This window comes from Hyperolius riggenbachi, chromosome 4 (assembly GCF_040937935.1).
Source record: "Hyperolius riggenbachi isolate aHypRig1 chromosome 4, aHypRig1.pri, whole genome shotgun sequence".
Lineage (NCBI taxonomy): Eukaryota > Metazoa > Chordata > Amphibia > Anura > Hyperoliidae > Hyperolius > Hyperolius riggenbachi.
Window position 1 is genome coordinate 369,787,145 of NC_090649.1, and position 6,000 is coordinate 369,793,144.

A 6,000-nucleotide genomic window follows, 5' to 3' on the forward strand; every position below is an offset into this window, starting at 1 on the left:
CCCGGGTAACTTCAACTCATTTTCCCCTGACTCCCCCTACAGTGTCCCTTTAAATTTCTCAATAACTTTATCCCTGACCTGTCTGGTGTGTTCTTTGGACTTCATGGTGTTGTTGCTCCCAATATTCTCTTAGACAACCTCTGAGGCCATCACAGAGCAGCTGTATTTGTACTGACATTAGATTACACACAGGTGCACTCTATTTAGTCATTAGCACTCATCAGGCAATGTCTATGGGCAACTGACTGCACTCAGACCAAAGGGGGCTGAATAATTATGCACACCCCACTTTGCAGTTATTGATTTGTAAAAAATGTTTGGAATCATGTATGATTTTCGTTCAACTTCTCACATGTGCACCACTTTGTATTGGTCTTTCACGTGGAATTCCAATAAAATTGATTCATGTTTGTGGCAGTAATATGACAAAATGTGGAAAACTTCAAGCCACTGTATATATATATATATATATATATATATATATATATATTTATATATATATATATATATATATATATATATATATTTACGCCCCTAAAACTTCACTTGTGGAGCAGGGGCGTATATATATATATATATATATATATATATATATATATATATATATATATATATATATATATATATACACGTGTGTGTGTGTTTGTGTGTGTGTTTCCGCTGCCCTCCTGACGAGCACTAATCGGTGAATGGAAACATGTGTTTCCAAAGCCGATCAAAGTGCATATAACGAATAATCGCTCGCATCAGCGAGATGCCTGTGGTCATTCACATAGCTATTTTTGAGAATAAGCGCTTTGTAACGATCGGTGTAGCAACACAGACGTCTGATTATGTGTGATCTGCAGAATCACCAATAATACAGACGCTATACCTGATTATGTGGTGATCTGCAGTATCACCAATAATACACGTATAGCTGGCAAGATACAAGGTATGTGTAGTGCTTGGTGCAACAATAGACTGGGCCTTACCAGAGGAGCTGGTAGGCACTATAAGAACTCAGCAACAATAAGTTTAGCAAGACCTCACCAGAGGAGCTGGTGCGGACTTATAGAACACAGTAACAATAAGTTAGCAAGACCTCACCAGAGGAGCTGGTGGGTACATATAGAACACAGTAACAATAAGTTTAGCAAGACCTCACCAGAGGAGCTGGTGGGTACTTATAAAACACAGTAACAATAAGTTTAGCAAGACCTCACCAGAGGAGCTGGTGGGTACTTATAGAATACAGTAACTGATTAGTTTAGCTGAGCCCCACCAGAGGAGCTGGTGGGCACCCATAGAATACAGTAACTGATTAGTTTAGCTGAGCTCCACCAGAGGATCTGGTGGACACCCATAGAATACAGTAACTGATTAGTTTAGCTGAGCCCCACCAGAGGAGCTGGTGGACACCCATAGAATACAGTAACTGATTAGTTTAGCTGAGCCTCACCAGAGGAGCTGGTGGGCACTATTTAGAATGCCTCACCAGTGGCGAGTCGGAGCGTCAGACAGGCCAGGTTCGGCAACTAAGAGGAAGATACAGTACAGAGTCAGAAGGCAAAAGAGTAGTAGGTAATCAGGCAGAAATTTGGCAACTAGATCAGATGGGCAGAAGTACAAAGACGAGTAGCAATAGCAGAGTCAGAGGTTAGCCAGAATCATACACAGAATATCAATAATATACAGTAAACAATCTCCTAGTCTTGTGTGAAATCCCTGGTTTCCTCCCAGATCAAAGCACACCGGATACTAGTCTAAGGTCTGAGCGCTAGCACATAAGTATTTGCAACCGCAGACAAGTTGCGAGTGAGCAGCGACGACTTAAGAAGCAGAGGACACCTCCAAGCCGTGCCCACTCCAATCAGCCAATCCGGAGCGGCGAACATCCAGCGGGTCAGCTGACGCTCCTCCTCCCAGCATAAAGGTCCCATCTACGCGCGCGGCCGCACGATACAGAAACCTTATGTGCAAATGACAATTCCGTCCTCGGCGTACTAGACACCGAGGGAACAGAAAAAGACTCTGGATAGGGAACCGAAGCGGCTGCGGAGACACCCTGCGTGCCTGCAGCCGCATATGTTTCAGGCTTGTAATTATTGATTTAGTTATAAAGAAACAAAAAATGGAAAAAATACACCTTATTACCAAATAAAACATTGTCACCATGCATCGTACTAGCGGCATCATTTGAATGTTGTAATGACCAACACAAATGGGCAAATAAAATATATCGACAGTAGCACAAGTCCCAATATATCGGGTCTCTTATCTCCCTACTACACCTGTCACATGACTGCAGAATGCCAGTAACTATATAGTTCAATAGCATTAAGATAAATCCCTTCAACTCATAGATGCTACTACAGCAAAGGGATTGACAAGCTGTTTGTCAGCACCATGGCTGTGATTTATGAGGGATTGCAGAGTGCAGGGGGACCTTAGGGGGGTTTGGGATAGCAACAGAGGCTGGGCTGTATAGGCAGATCCAGCCTCTGTATGCAGATAATATTCTTCAAACCCACCTCGGGTTCTCTTTAAAGTGCACCTCTGGTGTACATAAACAATAGAGGTATTCTAACGCTGATTAGTAAGAACTACCTGGCTTGCCATCAGTGCAATAATTTTAACTGTGTTTTTGCATGTAGCTCCATACACCTTTGCCCAGAAAGGCCTCAGCTTTCTGTATATCACATAGATTATGACTGCTGACTTATTGGGCAAAGGACGGAGTTACATGCTAACCCAGCCAAAACCCAGCAGACTTCGGTGAAGATTACAGTATTACATGAAAGGTAGGCAAGGTAATTATAACTTTAAATCATAAGCGTACCATGGAGTTTTTTAGGTAGAAGGCAATCCCTAGGAGGCTAGGAGGCTGGGCAGCATACCTGAAACAGTGGGCTGTAGCTGCCTAGAAGTTGTGGAGCAGATCAAGTATCTTCTGGAGGCAATCCCTAGCATCATTTGTAGTTCACTTCACGGTTCCACAGTACCACAGTTCCCTAGTCCACATAGCAAGCCACATGGCACATTCAGCATGGCACATGGCAGGGCCCCAGAGCTTGTAGGGGCCCCCAGTGGCTACAAGAGGATACAATTTTTTTTTCAAATCGACCTAATAGGTGAGTTGAGAAAATCGATTTTAAAGTTTTAAAGGAAAAAGAATACACATTTAAAAACCTGCCGAATTTAATGGTTAATAGCAAATCCACCTTAAATGCTAGAAACCCTAAATTTTCAGGATATGTTAAGGAGATCATTGGGAATAAGAGGAAAAAACAATTTTTCAAAAAGACCTTATCGTTTTTGAGAAAATCGATTTTAAAGTTTCAAAGGAAAAAAGTATACTTTTAAAATGCGGTAAATGTCACTTTTAGTAGCAAACCTAACGGTAGTGTAATTTTACATGCATCAAAAGGAAGAGCAATACATTTCCTGAAATGGTTTCCTGGGGGTCCATACGCAGCCGCATCGCTTTGGCCAGGGATCGCTATACAGCCGCAATATGGCTGCATGAAGATCCCTGGCATTTTTTCCTATTTTCCCCAATTTTTAGAGTGTGGGAATTAAAAAAAAAATTATGTGGGGTCCCCCCTCCTGAAACTTTTTAACCCCTTGTCCCCCATACAGGCTGGGGTAGCCAGAATGTGGCGCTCCGACCGATTCGGGCTTCACACCCTGACTATACCAGCTGCAAAAAAGGTCCCTTAATGCCGATTTTTGTTCCGGGGTATCTGTTGGGGGGGGCCTGGGGCCCCATTGTTGCTTAAACCGGCCCTGCCAGTATAAAAGGTCACATGCCCAACACATCATTACCTGTTACACCCACCTCTCCCTCTACACACACAGCAGATGAGTTCTGTAAGGATTTGAGAGGTGCCGGTATGTTAGTTGGTGTAACATAGAATAGGGCTTTTTTTAGTAGTCAGGATGGAATATGACCAAGGCAGCACTGACTTTAACCACTAATCCCTCAAATCTTATTGTACCTTTTTTATGCATTTATTTTATTTTTCTTCTCTTCACTATTTGTTCTTACACTACCATTGCTATGTTGTTCTATTTTTTCCATCTGTTTTGAGCCAAGCACATTTTGTTTTCTGGCAGACTTTTTTTGTGGTGACCAGCTATGGTAGCTATGCATAACACCTCCAGGGAACTTTCATCATGAATCCCCATTTACCACCTGTATCAAAAATTTAACATTTATTGATTATGTAAAGCATTTATTACAGTATTTTTGTTACCTGTGACAAAGAAGATTGCAGTAGTTGTTAACGTCAAAATGATTGCGCTGTGGGCCTCAGAAGAAGCAGTTTCATATGTAGTTTCCGACACACCACATGTGTAGAAGGCTTAGCTGAACTCACCAAATAGTGGTGTCATGTGGAATAATTATTTATTTGTGTAATAACTAAAATGTATTCAATGAGAAGCTTCCTGTCAGTTAAAATTCTTTTTTTTAAAAATGAGAGGTTTTTAATAGTTACTTTTCAGGTCAATGCACTTATTTATATGTCCTGTATTACATCTGACTATGGTGACCCTCTTAAGCTGGACATTTTTTAAGTCTATCCAGCAAAGTTAATGGCTGCGCTTGGGGACCAGGAAGAGTCAATGGCTGCACTTGGGGATTTGGGGGGGGGGTGGGGGGGTTGGTGCTATGGCTGTACTACATTAAGTATTACAGCCACAGATGCGGCCAAACAACAAAAACTCAAAAAACAAAAACTCCACATGCAACCATTAACTCTCTGATCTGTCCTCACTTGCCCCCCCCCCCCCCCCCCACGCACACTCTTCCCTCCCCTTCTAGCCCCCCAGTGTTATAGAGCCTGGAGGTTGTCCAGAGGCCTGGCAGATGCCTTCTTTGACCTCCTTCCAAATCTCACTTTAGCTCAAAGGCCAGATACCAAGTGGGGAAGACAAAGGGGCTAACTTTCCTTAGGCCTCTTCTTGCCTTTATCTGTCTCAGCTAAATGCTGAAGTGATTTGAAATTCTATGTTGCATGGTGTATCTGCTAAACTGCTGTGAGAACTTCCAATAGACAGTGACGAGTTATGATGATTGGTGCTGAAGATGATTTACTATAAGAGGCTTCGATCAATATTCACAGTCCATAATTCAAAATACTGCACAGAGCATACCTAACACCAGCCAAGCTGGCCAAATTCAATGCATCCTACAGTAATGCCTGCTGGCGTTGTAACGCTTCCCAAGCGGACTTCTCTCACATCTTCTGGAGCTGTCCTAAACTTGCTCCCATCTGGACCCTTGTGTGTGACTTTATATCACAAATCTCTCACGTTGTAGTCCAACCAAACCCCACTTGGTGCCTTTTGGGCCTAACCTCCTCACTTGCTCCTAGGAGAGCCCAAACAACCTTACTTGGACGTACACTTTTTTATTACTGGTTATTGGTATAGAGGAAAGGCCATTGTCCTGAATTGGAAAGCAGCAGAGCCACCGTCCATCCAGCAGTGGAAATCCCTAATAAACAACTCTCTGCCTCACTACAAAGCCGCATATACGGCCAGAGGTTGCCCACAAAAATTTAAAAATGTATGGAAGCCCTGGACTGATAAAGTGGAATCTAACTGAATTACTGTATCTTGGGTTATTACTGCATAATATGCATATAGGTGTAATCTGTGGTTGAGGTGGGCGGGGGGATGGTGGACAAGGGTGGGGGGTTGAGGGACGTGATGGTCCTCTTCTGTTGGGACCGGCTTGTCCCACATTGTGTCGTGTTGTTTTTGTTTGTTACAGATGCCCTCTCGCCTGCGTGCGATGTAGGCTCCATCTGAGTTTGTATGTCTATTTTAAACCTCAAATAAAAAGAATGTATAATATTCACAGTCCATATAACTTATGAAAAATGTTGCCTGGTCTGATGAGTCTCAGTTTCTGCTGGGACATTCAGATGGCCCAGCGCAAGTGAGATAGATGAGAGGACACGGTGCCCAGCACAGAACTGGGTAAGTGGCTTCCACTGTGGCACACCCTGC